The 26234-nt window shown below is 38.4% G+C and overlaps 1 pseudogene; it reads right to left on the reverse strand.

Annotated features, from left to right (window-relative positions):
• Window positions 1-12506: 12506 nt before the first annotated feature.
• The window catches only part of LOC120880852, a 105585-nt pseudogene continuing 91857 nt past the window's right edge, over window positions 12507-26234 (reverse strand).

Genomic DNA, 26234 nt, shown 5'->3' on the forward strand with positions numbered 1-26234 from the left:
TTCTTGGAGTGAAAAGTACCTCTCATTGGGAATGTAGTTTAATAAATGATGTTGTACAATGATATTAGTAATAGGCATCATTTATGTGTATATCACACTAAATCCATAATATGATTTTTTGAGTTGAAAAAAGATATTATTGAAATCTTTACATATAATAAGATGGACTTGGAAAAAGTGATGGGAATATTCACAAGTCATGGTTTTTTAAAATATATTTTCCTAGAGATGATAGTGGGGATAGGAAAGTTAGGGGAAAAGGGAAAGGATTTAAATTTGTGTAAAAGTAAGTATCTGCTATAAAAGCACAAGTATTGTACACCTTAAACTTTACATACATACACATATTAGAAATGGTCAATACAAAAATAATCATTGTTGTTAATTATGGAAATCACAGAGTAAATCATTCTATTTTCCCTTTGTTTTATTGAAATTGTGCAGTTTATTACAATAAGCTTGTGCTACTCAGGTAATCAAAATAACAAAAAATAAATTTGTATTCATTCTGGACAAGGAAAATCACAATTATTAGTTGTATGTGCTATTTCTGTAGTTATATAATTTTCAAAATTCCATGTATGTATAATAATCCTTCATATAGACAGGCAACAGATCATTGCAGAAATATGACCTGTCACGGGTACTCAAAGTTAAAAAATATGATGAAGCTTTAACCGTTGCTTTTAAAGTTTATTCCCATAAAAATATATGTCAGTTTTGTTCACATTTATATGGAGCTGGCTATTTCCATATGGATAGGGAGATGCAGTACCACTTTCTCCTTGGGAGAAAACAGATGACATGTGACCAGTTCTGATAATACAGTGAAGAAGGAAAAACCAACTCTTCTTGAGAACCAAACAAACAATGAATCACCAAGATTCTCAGATAATACAGCCATCATAACCTAGTAAAATCTAATGGAAACAATTGAATACAGAGGAAGTTAAAAGAAAGAGAACTATAGTAAGAGCAACAACAAAATTCCAGGAAAATTTCTGGGCAGAAGTTGGATAAATCCTGAAACTTATATGTTGAAAAGATTGAGACAGAAATCCTCTCTCTTTTCTCTCCCTCCTGCCTAATTAAAAAAAAAAAAAACACAACAACAACTTTTTAGAGAGAAGCGCTACCAACCGGGGGGGGGGGCAACATTTAAAAATATGATAGATTGAACAGATGTGACTGGATCTCTCTCCTTTTATAGAGAATGGCAAATAAGAGTGATATCTTGGAGCATTATGACTTCTTTGGATACATACTGATGTTCCACAAGCTAAAAATGTCAGTGGACAGCTTCAGAAATTATTTTCTCTTTGGCCTGGCAACTAACAAACCATATCTAAACTAGTTACCACATTCAGTGGTAATAGCTTGCCAAAAATCTGTATCTGTATCACTTGTTTTTAAAACACAATGAATGTGAGCAAATACTACCACTGCTTTGTAAATTATAAATATCTTTATGAGTAAGATAATCCTCTGTTACTACTTTGCATTGTACTATTTCCAGAACAAGTCACTTATAATTCTGGGAAACTAAGCACACACAATTTTATTCTTTAGAAACACGAAAACAGATATTCATTGATGTAGGTATACATGCTTGTCTGTGTGTGTCTGTGTGTGCACTTTAGGAGAATATTGCTCTTGTGGACTGAAGTCAACTGACAACGAAGGATGGAAAGGTCAATAATATGTGCAAAATCTTTCCAAGATTAATAGCCTGATTTGGGAAAAGTGAAAAGTGAATATGTCTTCATTGTGCATCTGAATTGTATTAATAGTTTGGATTCTTTGCTGGAAAAGAATATTCAGGGAATAGTGGTAGACATCTTCTTTTTCTTCTTTTAAAGGTATCTGCGTATTTATATAGGTATCATATGTATAATTGTTTCTTGGAATAGTGTTTTGCTATATATAACCTTTATATCGATAAACTATTTCTTTAGTTGTGACATGAAAGCATGTAAGCTTATCTCACTATCATATAATTAGTACAGAGAACATATATGGAAATAGAATAATACAATTGGAAGATAAAGAGAAGGTGAACATATGGTCTAAGGGAAGAGTTGGAAAAAATATAAATTATGAAACAAACTTTTAGAGAGATGATGTTGAAATTTCAAAAAGGAAGATGATTGAGCTTTGCCATAATAAACTTTACACACAAGAGATATACATATTTATACATGTACATTTATATTTTGTGTATCTATCATCTGTATTTAGATAGATGATAGATACATAGATAAAAAGAGTTTGTATATGTGCATGCAGTAACACAGATGTGAACTTTTCTAGGTGGGTTCATTGAAGTAATTCTATTTAGAGTGATTAAGGTGGTCATATATGGCCTTCCCCAGTGGCTCAGCTGTAAAGAGTCTGCCTGGAGCGCAGGAGCTGCCAGAGACGTGGGTTTGATCCCTGGATCGGGAAGGTCCCCTGGAGAAGGGCATGGCAACCCATTCCAGTATTCTTGCCAGGAGAATCCCATGGATAGAGGAGCCTGGCTGGCTTCAGTCCATAGGGTGGCACAATCAGACACAACTGAAGTGACTTAGCATGCACACACAAGGTTGTCACATATAGATATTGTTGTTGCTATTCAGTCACTCAGTTGTGTCCGACTCTTTGTGAGCCCATGGACTGCAGCATGCCAGGCTTCCCTGTCCTTCACCATCTCCCGGAGCTTGCTCCATTCAAACTCAGGTCCATAGAATTGGTGATGCCATCCAGCCATCTCATCCTCTGTCGTCCCCTTCTGCCCTCAATCTTTCCCAGCATCAGGGTCTTTTCTAATTAGTCAGCTCTTCTCATTAGCTAGCCAAAGTATTGGAGCTTTAGCTTCAGCATCAGTCCCTCCAATGAATATTCAGGACTGATTTCCTTTAGGATTAACTGGTTTGATCTTCTTGCAGTCCAAGGTACTCTCAAGAGTCTTCTCCAACACCACAGTTTAAAAGCATCAATTCTTCGGCACTCAGCCTTCCTTATAAAATGTGTCTTTGAGGGTCATTCTGCGACAGCCAACATACTTGACAATACAGAGAATCAATTAATAACTGCCTCATATATTGGATTTCCATACTGAAAGTATGTGTAAACATTAGCAAACCAATAAATATCTTAGACCAAATAAAAAGAGAAACAGCCTTGAGATAATCTCTGTCCTTTTCTTTCAAGTGAGGTCTCATTTAGAGTTGTAAGTAAAATCAAATGACTAACAAAAAACTATCTACTCTCTTTCATTGTGATAAAGAATGATAGATGACAATGAAAAACATATGTGGATAAAACAGTTAATGAATTAAAGAATGTTTCTAGAATCTTGAAAATCAATTGATGAGAATCAAGAAAGGAAAGGAGATAGAAGAATATGTGTTCTATGGAAATTCAGTGCAAAATTAACTGTTCCATGTCAGCAAATAGTGGCAGGTGCTGTTAGCCAAGGATAAGAGCAAGTATTTATTCATGCATACATATCATGAGACACCAAGGCAGAATGACTCTGCCTGAAGGTTTAAGAAGGCAGGGAAGTGTGAACGTTGTTGTAAGAGAATTTGTATTAATAATATTGTTAAAATAATTTCAATATTTAAATGAGTAGCTTTCATTCTATGGAAAACAGATGTTGGCAAATGCTTCCTTCTCCAAGATTTTTAAAATTTCCGAAACGACTCCTTGAATCCAAGATATTATGTTCATTGCTTTGACATAATTAATGATAGTAGGCATTATTGCTATTTTATAGACAGAGAAATTGATACAAAAAGAACAGTTGAGATACTGAGAATGCACAGATTATAATAAATTCAAAACAAAAATCAATTATCTTAATTATAGGACTGATACTGTTTCATTTCATTACAATTTGCTTATCTAAGAGTTAAGGGAAAGAATTACTATTGTTATTCAGTCTCAAAGTCATGTCCAGCTGTTTGTGACCCCATGGACTGTAGTATGCCAGGCTCCTTTGTCCTCCACTGTCTCCTAGAGTTTGCTCAAGTTCATGCCCATTAAGTCCATCATGCTATCTAATTATCTCATCCTCAGCCACTTCCTTTTCCTTTTGCCTTCAATCTTTCCCAGCATCAGGGTCTTTTCCAATGAGTTGGTTCTTTGCATCAGGTGGCCAGTATTGGAGCTTTAAATTTAGCATCAGTCCTTCCAATGAATATTGATTTCCCTTAGGACTGACTGGTTTGGCCTCCTTGCATCCAAGAGACTTCTTTAGCATCACAGTTTGAAAGGGAAAGACTAGCACTCCCATAACTATTATATCTTCATTTTCTTTATCACCATCAGTAATGTATTTAATTTTTGACACATACAAAAAATAGATGAAGTAGGTCAAGATATTTACACTCATGTGTGCCATGTGTGTGTACTCAGTCGCTCAGTCATGTCTGACTCCTGCTAACCCACTGGCTATATAGCCCACCAGGCTCCTCTGTCCATGGAACTTTTCATGCAAGAATATGGCAGTGAGTTGCCATTTACTTCTCCAGGGGATCTTCCCAACCCAGGAATCGAACCTGCATCTCCTTCATTGGTAGGCAAATTCTATGCCAATGCACCGCCTAGGAATCCCCACAAGCCCTAAAAAAATAAAAATCCAAATTTATAAATCAAATGTTATAATTAAACTGTTAACTCTTTTAAAGAGAAGTTAACCTGGAGGAACAAAATCTACAAACGAAATTAAATCTATAAAGTGACATTATCATTAGATAAATAAATGATGTTGTCTACAAGTATTAGTAATAATTTTTAGTTATATAGACTGAGTATCCCTTGAGTTACACATTGGAAAGAGAGAAGCAGGTGTATAGTGAAGTGTTGATAAATTCTCTCTTTTTTTCTTTCCTGTTAGGATATTTACGATGGATTAATTCTTGATTTTATCTGTACACTCTGGTTAATTTCATATACACTACTGAAACATCAACTGGTAAAGATTAGTTATATTTATACTAATTTAAATACAGCAGAAGCAGAAGATATTAAGAAGAGGTGGCAATAATACACAGAAGAACTGTACAAAAAAGATCATAATGACCCAGATAATCATGATGGTGTGATCACTCACCTAGAGCCATACATCCTGGAATGTGAAGTCAAGTGGGCCTTAGAAAGCATCAATATGAACAAAGCTAGGGGAGGTGATGGAATTCCAGTAGAGCTATTTCAAATCCTGAAAGATGATGCCATGAAAGTGCTGCACTCAATATGTCAGCAAATTTGGAAAACTCAGCAGTGGCCACAGGACTGGAAAAGGGCAGTTTTCATTCCAATCCCAAAGAAAGGCAATGCAAAGAATGCTCAAACTACCGCACAATTGCACTCATCTCACATGCTAGTAAAGTAATGCTCAAAATTCTCCAAGCAAGGCTTCAGCAATACGTGAACCGTGAACTCCCTGATGTTCAAGCTGGTTTTAGAAAAGGCAGAGGAACCAGAGATCAAATTGCCAACATCCACTGGATCATGGAAAAAGCAAGAAAGTTTCAGAAAAACATCAATTTCTGCTTTATTGACTATGCCAAAGCCTTTGACTGTGTGGATCACAATAAACTGTGGAAAATTCTGCAAGAGATGGAATACCAGACCATCTGACCTGTCTCTTGAGAAACCTATATGCAGGTCAGGAAGCAACAGTTAGAACTGAACATGGAACAACAGACTGGTTACAATTAGGAAAAGGAGTATGTCAAGGCTGTATACTGTCACCTTGCTTATTTAACTTCTATGCAGAGTACATCATGAGAAATGCTGGACTGGAAGAAGCACAAGCTGAAATCAAGATTGCCAGGAGAAATATCAATAACCTCATATACACAGACAACACCACCCTATGGCAGAGAGTGAAGAGGAGCTAAAAAGCCTCTTGATGAGAGTGAAAGAGGAGAGTGAAAAAGTTGGCTTAAAGCTCAACATTCAGAAAATGAAGATCGTGGCATCTGGTCCTATCACTTCATGGGAAATAGATGGGGAAACAGTGGAAACAGTGTCAGACTTTATTTTATTTTGGACTCCAAAATCATGGCAGATGGTGATTGCAGCCGTGAGATTAAAAGACACTTACTCCTTGGAAGGAAAGTTATGACCAACCTAGATAACGTATTTAAAAGCAGAGACATTACTTTGCCAACAAAGGTCCATCTAGTCAAGGCTATGGTTTTTCCTGTGGTCATGTATGGATGTAAAAGTTGGACTGTGAAGAAAGCTGAGTGCCAAAGAATTGATGCTTTTGAACTGTGGTGTTGGAGAAGACTCTTGAGAGTCCCTTGGACTGTGAGAAGATCCTAACAATCTATTCTAAAGGAGATCAGTCCTGGGAGTTCATTGGAGAGACTGATGCTAAAGCTGAAACTCCAATACTTTGGCCACCTCATGCGAAGAGTTGACTCTTTGGAAAAGATCCTAATGTTGGGAAGGATTGGGGGCAGGAGGAGAATGGGACGACAGAGGATGAGCTGGTTGGATGGCATCACCGACTCAATGGACATGGGTTTGGGTGGACTCCAGGAGTTGATGATGGACAGGGAAGCCTGGTGTGCTGCGATTTTTGGGGTTGCAAAGAGTCTGAGCTATAGGCAAGCAGTGTTATGCATTTTTAATGTATATATTACTATTTGTGATATTAAGTAATTGTGTATGAATCTTTGCTTGGAAAGTGAAAGTCGCTCAGTCATATCGTATTCTTTGCAACCCCAAAGACTGTACAGTCCATGGAATTCTCCAGGCCAGAATACTGGATTGGGTTGCTCTTGAGACGGTAACAGGCAGGAAGGCCAGGGGTCTCCAAATAGAGGAAATAGGGTGCAAGTGTCAGACATTTTTATCTCTCTTAAGCAGCAGGAAGAAACAAACTAGTGATATTTTTTTCCCTTCTCTATACAAATTTAATAGGAGGTTTCTCTTAAAATACTGTGTTGCCATAATGACACCTGATTTCACCTGAAGTTAACTATTCTCAAACCTTGAGTTAACCAATGCATTTTTCTTATGGAAATGTTTGTCTTAACCTATGTTAATGTACTATGCATTTACCCCAGACTCTGTCTTCAAGTCAGTTCCACCTAATGGCTCAGAACCTACTTGACAAACCAGTCTCAGATATTAATCCCTAATCTATGTAAATGAAACAATTTGTATGGTATTCTACCCTTCTACAAGATTCAAGTCAATCGTTTCATGGCCCAGGATGAATCATCTGGTGCCAAGATTACCCAAAAATGCATCTTATTATGTGTGAGGGGCCTGGTGCCATTCTGAGTTTTAAGACATTCCTTTCTTTCATTAACAGACTGCTAGTGACTATATAACATCCAGCTGAAGACTAGCACAGGGGTACTGTTTCTGCTCCCTTCTGATGACTATGTCAGAAGCTTTCTCTATCTCTTTTATACTTTAATAAAACTTTATTACACAAAAGCTCTGAGCGAATCAAGCCTCGTCTCTGGCCCTGCATTGAATTCTTCTCCTCTAGAGGCCAAGAATCCTGGTGTCTTTTTGTTCAGCAACAACCTTTCATCCTTCCCTTCATCAGGGGATATTCCCAACGCAGGGATTGAACCCAGGTCTCCCACATTGCGGGCAGATTCTTTATCAGATGAACCATAAGGAAAGTCCAAGAATACTCGAGTGGGTAGCCTATCCTTTCTCCAGGGTATCTTCCCAACTCTGGAATTGAACTGGGGTCTCCTGAATTGCAGATGAATTCTTTAACAACTGAGCTATCAGGGAAGCTCCAAATTTTCATCTAAATTACTGATCTGTTCCTTTATATTAAGTGTAAAAAAATAATCCATACATAGACTTTTTTTTTCATTGCAACTTTCTTAATTCAAGTAAGTTCTAGCAAAGATTCTAAGTAGGAAATGCATTTTGGAAATTGGTATGAAGCATAGTTATATCAGACTTTATTTTTGGGGGCTCCAAAATCACTGTATATGGGGATTGCAGCCATGAAATTAAAAGACACTTACTTCTTGGAAGGAAAGTTATGACCAACCTAGAAAGCATATTCAAAAGCAGAGATATTACTTTGCCAACAAAGGTCTGTCTAGTCAAGGCTATGGTTTTTCCCGTAGTCATGTATGGATGTGAGAGTTGGACTGTGAAGAAAGCTGAGCACTGAAGAATTGATGCTTTTGAAGTGTGGTGTTGGAGAAGACTCTTGAGAGTCCCTTGGACTGCAAGGAGATCCAACTAGTCCATTCTAAAGGAGACCAGTCCTGAGTGTTCACTGGAAGGACTGATGTTGAAGCTGAAACTCCAGTACTTTGGCTACCTCGTATGAAGAATTGACTTATTGGAAAAGACCCTAAGCTTGGAGGGATTGGGGGCAGGAGGAGAAGGGGGTGACAGAGAAAGAGATGGCTGGATGGCATCACTGACTCGATGCACATGAGTTTGAGTGAACTCCAGGAGTTGATGATGGACTGAACTGAACTGAACAGTAATGAAAGCAGTATGACAGTGCTGTGTCAGATGTTTGATATTCAATTTTTATCACTCTTGGAAGAAGTGGGAACAAAAGATCCAGATATTCAGCTCCCTCTGGTTACACATGGAACAGTTTAGTTCAGTTCAGTTCAGTTCAGTCGCTCAGTCGTGTACGACTCTTTGCCACTCCATGAATAGCAGCATGCCAGGCCTCCCTGTCCATCACCAACTCCCAGAGTTCACTCAAACTCATGTCCATCGAGTCAGTGATGCCATCCAGCCATCTCATCCTCTGTCCTCCCCTTCTCCTCCTGCCCCCAATCCCTCCCAGCATCAGAGTCTCTTCCAATGAGTCAACTCTTCACATGAAGTGGCCAAAGTACTGGAGCTTCAGCTTTAGCATCATTCCTTCCAAAGAACACCCAGGACTGATCTCCTTCAGAATGGACTGGTTGGATCTCCTTGCAGTCCAAGGGACTCTCAAGAGTCTTCTCCAACACCACAGTTCAAAAGCATCAATTCTTCAGTGCTCAGCTTTCTTCACAGTTCAACTCTCACATTCATACATGACTATTGGAAAAACCATAGCCTTGACTAGATGGACCTTTGTTGACAAAGTAATGTCTCTGCTTTTGAATATGCTGTCTTGGTTGGTCATACCCCTCCTTCCAAGGAGTAAGCGTCTTTTAATTTCATGGCCACAGTCACCATCTGCCGTGATTTTGGAGCCCCCCAAAATATTGTCTGTCACTGTTTCCACTGTTTCCCCACCTATTTGCCATAAAGTGATGGGACCAGATGCCATGATCTTCGTTTTCTGAATGTTGAGCTTTAAGCCAACTTTTTCACTCTCCTCCTTCACTTTCATCAAGAGGCTTTTTAGTTCCTCTTCACTTTCTGCCATAAGGGTGGTGTCATCTGCATATCTGAGGTTATTAATATTTCTCCCAGCAATCTTGGTTCCAGCTTGTGCTTCTTCCAGACCAACGTTTCTCATGATGTACTCTGCATAGAAGTTAAATAAGCAGAATGACAATATACAGCCTTGATGCACTCCTTTTCCTATTTGGAACCAGTCTGTTGTTCCATGTCTAGTTCTAACTGTTGCTTCCTGACCTGCATACATGTTTCTCAAGAGGCAGGCCAGGTGGTCTGGTATTCCCATCTCTTTCAGTATTTTCCACAGTTTATTGTGATCCACACAGTCAAAGGGTTTCGCACAGTTAATAAAGCCTATGGACTAATGGCATAGTCCACTGTACACATGGAACAGTTTTCTTAATTTATACTGAGAAGGTGGATGCAATGAAACGTTTTCATTCTATTTTTAAATTATTATTCACAGACATATGATTTATAATTTAGTCTTGTGTTCATTCCTCATCACCTATCTAATAAAAATTCTCCCATGAGAATGAGTGTGTTGCAAATAGAAATGGCAGTACCAGCATATTTGTAAATAATTTACCGGTTATCAAGGCAAAGTTTTTTTTTCTACACATTAAAAAAAAAATTCTAGCAGTCTAGTTATCTGAAAGTGTTAGAGATGGGTAAATTTAAAATGGCTATGAAAAAGTAGATTTGCCCTAAAGAATAAAACACAATTAATTAATTTTCTTACTTAAAATGTAGTCAAACTGGTTTCAGGCAGAAAACCTCAAAATATGTAATAATAGTAAATGACAACATAATAAGTGGGAATAATTACACTGTCAGTCATGAATCTCAGTCCAAAGTTCATCAGGTGCTCTATCTATCAATCTAGTCCCTTAAATATATTTCTCACTTCCACTATATAATCATAAGGGATTTGATTTAGGTCATACCTGAATGGTCTAGTGGTTTTCCCTACTTTCTTCAATTTAAGTCTGAATTTGCCAATAAGGAGTTCCTGATCTGAGCCACAGTCAGCTCCTGGTCTTGCTTTTGCTGACTTTATAGAGCTTCTCCATTTTTACCTGCAAAGAATATAATCAATCTGATTTCGGTGTTGACCATGTGGTGATAGCCATGTGTAGAGTCATCTCTTGTGTTGTTGGAAGAGGGTGCTTGCTATGACCAGTGTGATCTCTTGGCCAAACTCTATTAGCTTTTGCCCTGCTTCATTCTGTATTCCAAGGCCAAATTTGCCTGTTACTCCAGGTGTTTCTTGACTTCCTACTTTTGCATTCCAGTTCCCTATAATGAAAGGACATCTTTTTTGGGTGTTAGTTCTAAAAGTCTTGTAGGTCTTCATAGAACCATTCAACTTCAGCTTCTTCAGCATTACTGGTTGGGGCATAGGCCTGGATTACTGTGATATTGGTTTACCTTGGAAACGAACAGAGATCATTCTGTCGTTTTTGAGATTGCACCCAAGTACTGCATTTTGGACTCTTTTGTTGATGATGATGGCTACTCCATTTCTTCTAAGGGATTCCTGCCCACAGTAGTAGATAGAATGGTCATCTGAGTTAAATTCACCCATTCCAGTCCATTTTAGTTTGCTGATTCCTAGAATGTTGACGTTCACTCTTGCCATCTGCTTTTTAACCACTTCCAATTTGCCTTGATTCAGGGACCTAACATTCCAGGTTCCTATGCAATATGGCTCTTTACAGCATCGGACCTTGCTTCTATCATCAGTCACATCCACAACTGGTATTTTTTTTGCTTTGGCTCCATCCCTTCATTCTTTCTGGAGTTATTTCTCCACTGATCTCCAGTAGCATATTGGGAACCTACCGACCTGGGGAGTTCCTCTTTCAGTATCCTATAATTTTGCCTTTTCATACTGTTCATGGGGTTCTCAAGGCAAGAATACTGAAGTGGTTTACCATTCCCTTCTCCAGTGGACCACATTCTGTCAGAAAAATATCTATTTCTGCTTTATTGACTAGACCAAATCCTTTGACTGTGTGGATCACAATAAACTGTTGAAAATTCTGAAAGAGATGGGAATACCAGACCACCTGACCTGCCTCTTGAGAAATCTGTATGCAGGTCAGGAAGCAACAGTTAGAACTGGACATGGAACAACAGACTGGTTCCAAATAGAAAAGGAGTACATCAAGGCTGTATATTGTCCCTCTGCTTATTTAACTTCTATGCACAGTACATCATGAGAAACACTGGACTGGGAGAAGCACAAGCTGGAATCAAGATTGCTTGGAGAAATATCAATAACCTCAGATATGCAGACAATACTACCCTTATGGCAGAAAGTGAAGAGGAACTAAAAAGCCTCTTAATGAGAGTGAAAGAGGAGAGTGAAAAAGTTGGCTTAAAGTTCAACATTCAGAAAACGAAGATCATGGCATCTGGTCCCATCACTTCATGGCAAATAGGTGGGGAAACAGTGGAAACAGTGTTAGACTTTATTCTTTGGGGCTCGAAAATCACAGCAGATGGTGACTGTGGCCATGAAATTAAAAGACGCTTACTCCTTGGAAGGAGGAGTATGACCAACCAAGACAGCATATTCAAAAGCAGAGACATTATTTTGCCAACAAAGGTCCGTCTAGTCAAGGCTATGTTTTTTCCAGTAGTCATGTATGGATGTGAGAATTGGACTGTGAAGAAAGCTGAGCACTGAAGAATTGATGCTTTTGAACTGTGGTGTTGGAGAAGACTCTTGAGAGTCCCTTGGACTGCAAGGAGATCCAACCAGTCCATTCTAAAGGAGATCAGTCCTGGGTGTTCTCTGGAAGGACTGATACTAAAGCTGAAACTCCAGTACTTTGGCCCCTCATGCGAAGAGTTGACTCACTGGAAAAGACTCTGATGCTGGGAGAGATTGTGGGCAGCAGAAGAAGGGGAGGACAGAGGGTGAGATGGCTGGATGGCATCACTGACTCGATGGATATGAGTTTGAGCGAAGTCCGGGAGTTGCTGATGGACAGGGAGGCCTGGCGTGCTGCAATTCATGGGGTTGCAAAGAGTCGGACACGACTGAGCGACTGAACTGAACTGAACCGAACACTATCAGCAAACATGGGAAGAGTGAAATTAAATCATATTTCTGTGAGCCCTCTGAGACAAACATTAAAAAGTGACCTTTCACATCTTCACAGTGTTTTCTTAAGTAATAGTTTTTTCAAAGCTGAAGTCATATCCTTATTCCTAAGACTGCATATCAAGGTGTTAAACACTGGCGTCACAGCAGTGTAAGAAACAGAGAGCATTTTGTCGGTTCCTGGGGAATGATTTGATTTGGAGCATAAATAGGTAATAGTAATGGAGCCAAATAATAGCACAACGTTGAGATGGGGAAGAGAAGGTGAGGTGAGATGGAGAAGGCTTTGGACCAGCCCGTGGCTGAGCGCAGCTTTCCGATGGCAGAAATGATTTTGACATCAGAGCCCAGTATTAGGAGGAAAGGAATCGTGGCAAACAGCACAGCAACCGCATAGACACACATTTCATTAAGCGCAGTGTGCCCACAGGCCAGGGTGATCAACGGGAGATGTCACAGAAGAAACGGTCGATCCGGTGTGAAGCGCAGAAGGGCAGTGAGGACACCTGGCATTGTCTGTGCTGTCGGTACTGGAATCCCCCCACCTAGGCCCCAGCGGCCGACTGCAGGCCCCTCCAGTGATTCCTGAGCAGCGGGCGGTGCAGAGGCTGCACGTGGAGGCACAGGGCACCGGCCTCGCCCCCAGGAGGAGCGCCCCGGGGCTCCTGGAGCAAGGAAGAGGCGCCTCTGATGGCGCAACTCAGCTAAGAAACGCTTCTGTCTTGGGTCCAAAGGTTCACTAGAATCCTAGGGAGAGTGACAGATACATAACAGGTTTCCAGTGACGAGAAATTTGCAAGGAAAAAAATACATGGGTGTCTGGAGCACAGGGTCTACCCTCGTGATTATTATAATAAGACCATTTCCTGTTAAGATGAATACGTAGATGAGAAAGAAAATTCCAACTGAAGTCCCTGGAGGTTTGGAAGATCCAAAAATCCCAGGAGAACGAATGCCATGACTGAAGAGAAATTGCTTTCTGCTGTTTGGTTTCCTGGAAGCATCTGCAAATATATATATATATATACACACAATATAAAGTCCTCTATCTCTCTGAGTTGCAGTTTGCCAAGTGGTAAAATGTGTACACTGCACTTTCAAAACTCACTAATTTGAGTCCTAGAAAAGCATCTAAATTTGATATTAAGACATAGTTTAAAGAAGTTCATTCTTTCACAAAAAATAATCCATCAGAAAAGAGTAATATCAGGAATTAGGTCTGCTGATCAGTTCAGTTCAGTTCAGTCACTCAGTCGTGTCTGACTCTCTGCAACCCCATAAATCGCAGCATGCCAGGCCTCCCCGTCCATCACCAACTCCTGGACTTCACTCAGACTCACGTCCATCAAGTCAGTGATGCCATCCAGCCATCTCATCCTCTGTCATCCCCTTCTCCTCCTGCCCCCAATCCCTCCCAGCATCAGAGTTGTTTCCAATGAGTTAACTCCTCGCATGACGTGGCCAAAGTACTGGAGTTTCAGCTTTAGCATCATTCCCTCCAAAGAAATCCCAGGGTTGATCTTCAGAATGGACTGGTTGGATCTCCTTGCAGTCCAAGAGACTCTCAACAGTCTTCTCCAACGATGGCTGTATTTTCCTGTTTCTGATAATGAAATAATCGATGCTGTGTTTTGTTATTCTTTGTGAGATGAATATATAGCAAGAAATCTACAATTTTATTTAAAATGACCTTTCCAAATTGCAAATAGAACTGCCATATGACCCAGCAATCCCACTGCTGGGCATACACACCTAGGAAACCAGAATTGAAAGAGACACGTGTATGCCAATGTTCATTGCAGCACTGTTTATAATAGCCAGGACATGGAAACAACCTAGATGTCCATCAGCAGATGAATGGATAAGAAAGCTGTGGTACATAAACACAATGGAGTATTATTCAGCCATTAAAAAGAATACATTTGAATCAGTTCTAATGAGATGGATGAAACTGGAGCCGATTATACAGAGTGAAGTAAGCCAGAAAGAAAAACACCAATACAGTATACTAACACATATATATGGAATTTAGAAAGATGGTAATGATAACCCTGTATGCGAGACAGCAAAAGAGACACAGATGTATAGAATGGACTTTTGGACTCTGAGGGAGAGGGAGAGGGTGGGATGATTTGGGAGAATGGCACTGAAACACGTATACTATCATGTAAGAAATGAATTGCCAGTCTATGTTTGATACAGGATACAGGATGCTTGGGGCTGGTGCACGGGGATGATCCAGAGAGATGATATGGGGTGGGAGGTGGGAGGGGAGTTCAGGATTGGGAACTCATGTATACCCGTGGCAGATTCATGTCAATGTATGGCAAAACCAATACAGTATTGTAAAGTAAAATAAAGTAAAAATAAAAATTAAAAAAAAAATAGAATGATCTTTCCATCAATTCTCCTTTCTCATGTTATTTCTTTTAAATTAATTGCATTTATTTATATTTTGATTTAAGCCATCCAAATATTTTTGAATCATCATGCAACTATAATTAAAAAATAAGCCAGAAAAAGTGATTTGGGGGATGATCTTTGTGATCTTTTTGTGTTATAATAGTTGATATAGTCAGTTTATTTCAATTGAAAGAGTCATAAGAACTCAGCCAAAGAGGTTTTTATCAAATCTCAAACACTGATTTTGCATTTGAGTGGTAATTCTTACAATTGATAGCCATGCTTTCAATAAATTTCAACTTAAAAATGTTATATAATTTGACTAAGATCAAAGCAAATAAAAGGTATTATTAAGACTGAATTTAAGCATGTACAACTCAAAATCCAAGTTACTTTTACTGCAACAGATAATTTCAGGGGAAACATAGAATGTATCATTTATATATACTTCTCCTTCCTGGGAATTAAAATATATAAGTAACCCAATAAGTATTTGATTTACTAATGGATAACAATATCCAATATTAATTAGATTACTATGGGGCTTCCCTATAGCCTCCACTAACGATTGGTATGGGATACACTATTCTCATTATTGTGTTTTGTGTTCACCTCTCTCTCTGCACTTTGAAGTCTTGTCTTAATTCTTTTCCAATATTGTAACAATATCCTTCTTCCATATTTTTCTTAAGTATTTTGGAAAAAACAAATCAGAGAAAAGTAAAAATAACAATCAAAAAACAAATTAGAAATTAGCAATCTACAACTGAGTACTAATTTGCTTGACTAAGATTTGAGACAAGTTCTTAACAAGATGCAATGATAAGTAATTTTTGAAAGTTCCACACATATTGTGAATATTAAATAGAAATTGCATGACAAAACCTTTTGAAATGCAGAGAAGTTATTAAGCAATTTCTATCCAATTTCTAATTCCCTCCTTAAGTATTACAGTAGCATAAAATCTTTCCTTCATATAGAAATACTGAGGATTTTGTCCATGAATTTGGAATGTTTTCCAGGCGGTGTCAGGGATACCACTCATGCATGGCTTTATTATAATACTGAAAAATATTGTGTGTTCATCTATGACAGCAAAAGATGTATATACTGATCACACACTGTGTTGAACTCATATTATTTCTGTTCTAATAACCTAAAACACTGAGAATGGAGTTACAAAGAAAAAGTGTACAAACCAAACAGTTGGTGACTACAAATTCCATTCTAAGTCCACTATTTATTTCAGACTTTGATTAACAGTTTCTACTTGTGTTAAACGATTTTATGGTTACTTTCCAAAACAGTTTAATTGAAATTACAGTGTTCTGCAATACAGAGGGGTTTCCCACGTGGCATTAGTGGTAAACAGTCCGCCTGCCGGTGCAGGAGATGCGAGAGTTGCAGATTCGATCCCTGGGTCTGGAGACCGCCTGGAGGAGGAGATAGCAGCCCTCTCCAGCATTCTTGCCTGGAAAAGTCAATGGACAGAGGAGCCTGATGGGCTACAATCTAGGAGATTGCAAAGAGTCAGACACAATTGAGCACGCATTCACTCATGCAATACAGAGATGGTGGTATTATCCACCACATCTACTATAAGGCTCTCCACACTTTATTTTGTCAGGTGATACTTAAGCAATAAAACGATTATGAGCTGGATGAAATTCAAGCAACATAAAGACAGAAAAGGAAGAAGAAGATCAGAGAAAGGGAAGGGGAGAGAGGGGGAAGGAGGAAAGAAAAAGGGAAGAAGGGAGGGAAGGAGAGAGGGAGGGAAAGAAAGAAGGGAGGGAGAGAGAGATGGAAAAGGCACAACCTATGAATTATTCTCAGTATTTTCATAACAAAATATTCACCTTAGTGAATCCCTGGTGGCTCAGCAATAAAGAATCCACCTGTAATGCAGGAGACATGGGTCCAATCTCTGGGCCAGAAAGATCCCTTGGAGAAGAAAATGGCAACCTGCTCCAGTATTTTGCCTGAGAAATCTCTCGGATGGAGGAGCCTGGTGGGCTGCAGTCCATGGGGATTGCAAGAGTCAGACAGGATAGTGACCAAACCACCACCAGTGTTTTCAATCTACGCCTAATACTGGAGATGAGCTTACTATTGTGGTTTGATTGTATGCTTATATCCCTTCACTGTAGATAGAGAAAGGCAGTGTCATATCACTACTCTAAAATTAATTCTACTCAAACTTCTCTTTCGCAGAAGTCCTTCCAAGTGAACAGTAATTGAGGCTTTTTGTTTGTTTGTTTGTTTTTCCTTTAGGTTGGCTTCTTTTCTTAGGGACACAGGCCAATTTCTCTTTTACTTAGCTAATGACCTCAGGGCTCTAACTCCCTCTGAATGAGGACAAAGACAGTTATATTTGTAGTCTGATTGTGTAGTATTTGTTTAATCAGAAAAGTATAACATCAATGATTTTTCTTTGAATGCCCTAAAATGTTAGATTCCTTTTCAAGAGGACTTTCCTGTTGGCTCAGATGGTAAAGAGTCTGCCTGCAGTGCAGGAGACCTGGGTTTGACCCCTGGGTCAGGTAGATCCCCTTGAGAAGGGAATGGTTACCGACGACTCCAATATTCTTGTGCGAAAATTCCATGGACAGAGTAGCCTGGCAGGCTACAGTACATGAGAACAAAGAGTTGGACACAGCTGAGCAACTAATACTTTTCAAAATAGTGTTTCTTCGGAAATAATACTGCATTTCATTGATGGTAGTATGCAAACACTTTTAAAACATTTAAAAAGAAGCCAATTACTGCCTTCTTCAGTAAGTTTTCCTGCATTTAAAATTTTCTTCAAAACTACCTCAACTATTTTAATAACTTTTGTTACATTAAAATTAACAATACATTTCAAAATTATTTTAGTCATTTATCTCACTAATTTTCTAACAAAATAATGAAGATGTTGCCTGAAATATAGTCTAGCTTGTCAAATTTAATATATTATCTTAATAGCCTGTAAATATTTGGGCTTTATAAACTTTGATATTTAAGATGTGATTAGCTAAGAAAATCAATCTAAAATATAAAGAACACTTTTGATGTAAGAGTTCATGGTTACCTTCCTGGATTGGAATGAAGTTATTTCTTTCTTTGATATAGAGTATTTTAAATGTTGTTCTATTGATATTCAACTTTAAACAATTTGAATGTTAGGTGTTGCAAATGTCTTTCTAAATCATTTTTTCCCTCCAAAGCATATAGTGCTCTTTTAAGTAGAAATAGATTTCTTTCAGCCTTGGGAATTAGTTCTCTCCTGTATCAATGTATAATTGAACCAGCTCATACTAGCCATTCAAATATTTTGGAAAGCAACCAAAAATGCCCCTGGCCATAGCATTCCTTTTCAGTGATGTCTTACTCTGTTCTGTAGTGCTTTAAGTAACAAGGCGACTGACTCCAGGATTCTTGCCTGCAGAATCCCATGGACAGAGGAACCTGGTGGCCTACAGTCCACTGGGTCACAAAGAGTCGGACATGACTGAAGCTACTTAGTACGCAAGCACATAAATATCCTAGTGGAATTAGGACATCTAATGTTGATGGAGCAATGGAATCTAAGACATTTAAAAAATTTTCCAACACAAATATGACTAACTGATTTTTGATAAAGGTTCAAAATCATTCCATATATTTAAGAAAAAATATATTGTCTTTAAAAAGTTATTAAAGCATTGCACATGCAAATCCAAAGAACCAAACAACCACCACCACCACCACAAAACCCCCCTGAACTTCTATATGAACCATAAAACCTTATTTAAAAATTAACTCAAAATTGATCAAATGAGGGAGAGAAATGGTGATGCCATCCACCCGTCTCATCCTCTGTTGCTCCCTTTCCCTCTTGCTCTCAGTCTTTTGTAAACATGCACACACATACACACACATACACACACAAACACACAGAGATGGAAACAGTTTCCAGAAACTGGATGTAGGATTCCGGGGGCTATGTGTGTGTGTGCTCAATTGCTTCAGTCGTGTCTGATTCTTTGTGATCCTCAGGCTGCCCCAATTGGTTTGCTGTAGCCTCTCATTAAATTTAACAATTGAATATTTTAAAATTAATATATATTAACAGACACAGACATAGATTAGATATCTAGATACAGGTACAGATATAAATATTCTGCGGCTTCCCAGGTGGCGCTGGTGGTAAAGAATCCATCTGCCAATACAGGATGCAGGTTCAATCCCTGGGTTGGAAAGATCCCCTGATAGTTTGTGAGTTTTGAGGAATCAGTCCATTTCATCTTATTGGCAATTTTATAGACACAGAGTTATTAAAAGCATCTTTACTAACCCTTTAATAATATCTATAGATTTCAATCTGCCAACTCTCATTCTTTGTGTTTAATATATGTGATATGTCTTTTTTCATTGTCTATTTTTAAAAATCATATCTACTTTATAAAATCTACAAAGTGTCAGCTTTTTACTTGATTGCCTTTCTCTACTTTTTTTTTTTTTTTAGTTTTGATGACTTCTACTCTTTTTGTTTTTTCTTCCTTTTGTTTGATTTGGACTTATTTTACTATGACTTTTAGAATTTATTGTGGTGAACATTTAATTTATTGACTTAAGATATTATTTTAATGTTCTAAGTGTTCAGTGCTGTAATATTTTATTTAAGTACTGCTTTGGCTGGACCTAATAGATTGTGATATGTTACATTTATATAAAGTAAAAATGTAGATCAATAAGAGGAAGACCTTCAGATACTTGAAAATTACATAACATATAACCCTTCAATAGTGATAGCTTTCAATGCATGGACAAAATATTTCTAAAATGTATCATTCTCTCTTTTCATTATTCTTTATACAAGTCTGTTTATTCCTGCTTACATGTGTGCATGCTTAGTCGTCTCCACGACACTTTGGACTGTAGCCCACTGGGCTCCTGCTTTGAGCTTGTACACCTGAAAATAATAAGTGTGTGTTCCCCTTCCCCTACTCCCCTTTCTGTACCTGGTTAGTGTGAATGCGGAGATGGAAAATTCTTGAACATGATCTAATTGTCCTAAGTCTTCTAGATTTCTTACTTTTGAATTTTTAATGACAAAGACAATTCTCTTCAGGATATTATTCATTTAAATCTTTTTCAGAATATCTTTATTTTTATTTTATAGCATCAGTAATATGTAACTATGATTTTCAATTTTACAATGCTTCCATTTCTTAATAATCACAAAATACAGGAAAAGAGGTAGAAAATTTTAAGGAATAATATGGATAGATATGATTTTGGTTGTCATACAAAACTCCTCCAGTGTCAGACACAAAGGTTTAGTTTAATTAAGAAGTGACATGGGGAATAAGTTGATCCCAGTGTAAAGAATATTTTCTATTTAAAGAGCACTATTTTTTATGACAAGGACTATATTATAGACTGTGGTTAGCCTCTGTTCCAAATAAATGTAAATTGCCTAATTGCCAAAACAAAAAAGGTCTGACTTTTTCTCTGTATTTTAACTCTATCTATACAGGTAAGCATTGCATTTAGCTTCAATTCAAACAGGTAAGCACGAGTCATTTTTTCCAATAGCAAATTTAGCTTTACAAATATCTATGTATATTTAGCATCAGCAAAAAAGGCATTCACTTCAGAAGAATTAAAAATAGACCCTTTCTCCTTACTGTTAATTAACTTAGAAAACCCTGATTCAGATAATCTTTTTACTTCTGATTCTCATATATTATCAAGTGAGAAATCACAGAGTACTGTGTAATACACATGTGCGCTCAGTCGCTTCAGTCTTCTGACTCTTTGGGAACCTATGGACTGTAGTCCACCAGGCTCCTCTGTCCTTGGCATTCTCCAAGCAAGAGTACTGGAGTGGGCTGCCATGCCCTTCTCCAGGAGATCTTTCTGCCCCAGGGATTGAACTCACGTCTCTCATCTCTTACATTCCAGGCAGATTCTTTACCACTGAGCCACAGGAAATGTCTTGTATTATATTTGGCCAATATATCAAATATTACAACCTCATTATCATTATCATCAGTCATCTTAAGTATTAAGATTTATTAAGTGATTACTACATAGTAAACACAAGTAGGAATCAAGATTGCTGGGAGAAATATCAATAACCTCAGATATGCAGATGACACCACCCTTATGGCAGAAAGTGAAGAGGAACTAAAAAGCCTCTTGATGAAAGTAAAAGAGGAGAGTGAAAAAGTTGGCTTAAAGCTCAACATTCAGAAAACGAAGATCATGGCATCCAGTCCTATCACTCCATGGAAAATAGATGGAGAAACAGTGGAAACAGTATCAGACTTTATTTTTTTGGGCTCCAAAATCACTGCAGATGGTGATTGCAGCCATGAAATTAAAAGATGCTTACTCCTTGGAAGAAAAGTTATGACCAACCTAGATAGCATATTCAAAAGCAGAGACATTACTTTGCCGACTAAGGTCCGTCTAGTCAAGGCTATGGTTTTTCCAGTAGTCATGTATGGATGTGAGAGTTGGACTGTGAAGAAGGCTGAGCACCAAAGAATTGATGCTTTTGAAGTGTGGTGTTGGAGAAGACTCTTGAGAGTCCCTTGGACTGCTAGGAGATCCAACCAGTCCATTCTGAAGGAGATCAGTCCTGGGTGTTCTTTGGAAGGAATGATGCTAAAGCTGAAACTCCAGTACTTTGGCCACCTCATGAGAAGAGTTGACTCATTGGAAAAGACTTTGATGCTGGGAGGGATTGGGGGCAGGAGGAGAAGGGAATGACAGAGGATGAGATGGCTGGATGGCATCACTGACTCGATGAACGCGAGTCTGAGTGAACTCCGGGAGTTGGTGATGGACAGGGAGGCCTGGCGTGCTGCGATTCATGGGGTCCCAAAGAGTCGGACATGACTGAGCAACTGAACTGAACTGAACTGAAGCATATATTTAGGTAGTTTGCATGTAGTATTAAATCAGGTTATATCACAAAAAAATTAAAAAATTTTTAACTAAGTTGTATGATAGTAAAAGGAGTTATTAAAATGTGTTCTCATCCAATACCAAGGGAATCATTTATTTCTTAAAATTAAATTCTATGCAAATGATTGAGAAAATATTAAAGTAATATTGGCATGTTTTCCTTTTTATCCTAAAGGAAGAAGGCTTCTGAACTGCATTCACCAATTTTAGGTTTTCATTTCCTATTTCAAACTGATTCATAAACTTGCTCTAAACAGTATTAAATGCATTGTGATATAGCTGATTTACATGATATCATAATAAATCCCTACATCAAAGAAAATTGTCATTTCAGTGGAAATACCAGAACAATAAACATTAATTATTTGAACAAAAACAAAAGTGGCTCTATTTAGATGAATTATATAGTGATTTTTCTCTTTGAGTTGTATAAAGAGAAGCATTGACAGTTTTCAGAAGTCAGAGAAACCAACAAATATGTCACAATATTTGAGGAAATCTTTGAACCTGAGATTGAGTTTAGAATATAAGTACAGTTTGTATAGAATTTGAATAATTATAATATTTCTTACTTTAGAAATGGTTTATACTGACAATTCTATTTATTCTTCATAAAAAGTTTCCATGTTTCCATTTGACAAAAAGTTGAGATGAAAAATATTTTAATAAATGTGGAACACTCCATTCTTGATATTAAGTTTTGCTTTCTTACTTTTTCTGGTGTTTCTTTGACATCTTAGTTTCAGTATGATTTTCAAGTGTACTGTCCTACCTGAACAGCAAGGAATAATTTACAAAAGGTATTAAAAAATGAGAGAAAACCTTACATACATAAACAGCAGATACAATAAAAAGAATAAAGTAGATGGCAATTTCTGTGGGAAATGGATGCCCCTAACAAATGTAGGTGCATGCTGCTTGCTAAAAAGATTGATGATTCATTCAACAAGCAATTTTAATCAGTATCCAAGTACTACACTCTACATTGATTTAAGTATGTGAATAAAATTTGGTAAAGGTGTTCAGACAAGGTATTGAAAAAAGGAAGCATGATTGTGTAGACTCATATATGATGCATCTGTCAGCCACTAGCTTCTGACAATTTAAAAGACTCATTTGTAGCATTTTTGCATTTCTACCAATCACGTGTTTATTGAGAGAATTGTATAAGAATGGAAAAATTTTGAATATCTTTAGTACTGTAATGTGTAGTTTAAGATATTGTAGATGGTACATATATAAATAGTGTATGGCTTCCCTGATGGCCCAGACGATTAAGAATCTGCCTGCCATGCAGAAGACCTGGGTTTGACCCCTGGGTAGGGAAAATCCCCTGGAGAAGGGAATGGCAACCCACCCTAGTATTCTTGTTTTTGTATGGACTATTGGTTCTACCCCATGTTTGTCTACGTTTTTGCAGCAGAAATCTTGACTTTTGTCCTGACTTAATACCCTTAGAATATGTAGTTAGTTGTGTATCTTATTTTCAGTGACTTATTTTCTATTGGCTTTCAAATAAGTTAAACAATATGTTAGTTACTCAGTCGTGTCAGACTCTTTGTGACCCCATGGACTGTAGCCCACCAGGCTCCTCTATTTGCGGGATTCTCCAGGCCAGAATACTGGAGTGGGTAGCCATTTCCTTCTCCAGAGGATCTTCCTGACCCAGGGACCAAATCGGGGTCCCCTGCATTGTAGGCAGATTCTTTAACATCTGAGCCACCAGTTCAGTTCAGTTCAGTCGCTCAGTCGTATCCAACTCTTTGCGACCCCATGAATCACAGCACGCCAGGCCTCCCTGTCCATCACCAACTCCCGGAGTTCACTAAGACTCACATCCATCGAGTCAGTGATGCCATCCAGCCATCTCATCCTCTGTCTTCCCCTTCTCCTCCTGCCCCCAATCCCTCCCAGCATCAGGGTCTTTCCAATGAGTCAACTCTTTGCATGAGGTGGCCAAAGTACTGGAGCTTCAGCTTTAGCATCATTCCTTCCAAAGAAATCCCAGGGCTGATCTTCAGAATGGACTGGTTGGATCTCCTTGCAGTCCAAGGGACTCTCAAGAGTCTTCTCCAACACCACACTTCAAAAGCATCAATTCTTCGGTGCTCAGCCTTCTTCACAGTCCAACTCTCACATCCATACATGACTACTGAAAAAACCATAGCCTTGACTAGATGGATCTTACTTGGCAAAGTAATGTCTCTGCTTTTGAATATGCTATCTAGGTTGGTCATAACTTTTCTTCCAAGGAGTAAGCATCTTTTAATTTCATGGCTGCAATCACCATCTGCAGTGATTTTGGAGCCCCCAAAAATAAAGTCTGACACTGTCTCCACTGTTTCCCCATCTATTTCCCATGAAGTGATGGGACCAGATGCCATGATCTTCGTTTTCTGAATGTTGAGCTTTAAGCCAACTTTTTCACTCTCCTCTTTTACTTTCATCAAGAGGCTTTTTAGTTCCTCTTCACTTTCTGCCATAAGGGTGGTATAATCTGCATATCTGAGGTTATTGATATTTCTCCCAGCAATCTTGATTCCAGCTTGTGTTTCTTCCAACCCAACGTTTCTCATGATGTACTCTGCATAGAAGTTAAATAAGCAGGGTGACAATATACAGCCTTGACGCACTCCTTTTCCTATTTGGAACCAGTCTGTTGTTCCATGTCCAGTTCTAACTGTTGCTTCCTGACCTGCATACAGATTTCTCAAGAGGCAGGTCAGGTGGTCTGATATTCTCATCTCTCTCAGAATTTTCCACAGTTTATTGGGATCCACACAGTCAAAGGCTTTGACATAGTCAATAAAGCAGAAAGAGATGTTTTTCTGGAACTCTCTTGCTTTTTCCATGATCCAGCAGATGTTGGCAATTTGATCTCTGGTTCCTCTGCCTTTTCTAAAACCAGCTTGAACATCAGGAAGTTCACGGTTCACATATTGAAGCCTGGCTTGAAGAATTTTGAGCATTACTTTAATAGCATGTGAGATAAGTGCAATTGTGGGGTAGTTTGAGCATTCTTTGGCATTGCCTTTCTTTGGGATTGGAATGAAAACTGACCTTTTCCAGTCCTGTGGCCACTGCTAAGTTTTCCAAATTTGCTGGCATATTGAGTGCTGTATTTTCACAACATCATCTTTCAGGATTTGAAATAGCTCCACTGGAATTCCATCACCTCCACTAGCTTTGTTCATAGTGATGCTTTCTAAGGCCCACTTGACTTAACATTCCAGGATGTCTGGCTCTAGATGAGTGATCACTCCATCGTGATTATCTGGGTCATGAAGATCTTTTTTGTACAATTCTTCTGTGTATTCTTTCCACCTCTTCTTAACATCTTCTGCTTCTGTTAGGTCGATACCATTTCTGTCCTTTATCGAGCCTAACTTTACATGAAATGTTCCCTTTGTATCTATAATTTTCTTAAAGAGATCTCTAGTTTTTCCCATTCTGTTCTTGTCCTCTATTTCTTTGCATTGATTGCTGAAGAAGGCTTTCTTATCTCTTCTTGCTATTCTTTTGAACTCTGCATTCCAATGCTTATATCTTTCCTTTTCTCCATTGTTTTTCACTTCTCTTCTTTTCACAGGTATTTGTAAGGCCTCCCCAGACAGCCATTTTGCTTTTTTGCATTTCTTTTCCATGGGGATGGTCTGATCCCTGTCTCCTGTACAATATCACGAACCTCATTCCATAGTTCATCAGGCACTCTATCTATCAGATCTAGGCCCTTAAATCTATTTCTCACTTCCACTGTATAATCATAAGGGATTTGACTTAGGTCATACCTAAATGGTCTAGCTGTTTTCCCTACTTTCTTCAATTTAAGTCTGAATTTGGCAATAAGGAGTTCATGATCTGAGCCACAGTCAGCTCTTGGTCTTGTTTTTGCTGACTGTATAGAGCTTCTCCATCTTTGGCTGCAAAGAATATAATCAATCTGATTTTGGTGTTGACCATCTGGTGATGTGCATGTGTAGAGTCACCAAGGTATGGCTAAATAAGTTAACACATAATATGAAAAATACATGTATCACATGCTGAAACGAAGCAATTTACTACTTCTGCAAGAATGAGTAAAAAGTGTATAATTTCTAGATACACACACATGCACGCCCCACAAAAACTATGCTTGATCTCTAACAGGAAAGAATGGAAGGAGAGATTTACATTTTCAGTGGGAATCCATGTTTATACTTTGGAAATGAAGTGAAGTGAAGTGAAGTGAAAGTCTCTAGTTGTGTCTGGCTCATTGTGACCCCATGTTCTATACAGTCCATGGAATTCTCCAGGCCAGAATACTGGAGTGGGTAGCTTTTTCCTTCTCCAGGGGATCTTCCCAACCTAGGGATCAAACCCAGGTCTCCCGCATTGTGGGCAGATTGTTTACCAGCTGAGCCACAAGGGAAGCCTAAGAATACTGGATTGGGTAGCC

Source organism: Oryx dammah, unplaced genomic scaffold (assembly GCF_014754425.2).
Source record: "Oryx dammah isolate SB20612 unplaced genomic scaffold, SCBI_Odam_1.1 HiC_scaffold_22, whole genome shotgun sequence".
Lineage (NCBI taxonomy): Eukaryota > Metazoa > Chordata > Mammalia > Artiodactyla > Bovidae > Oryx > Oryx dammah.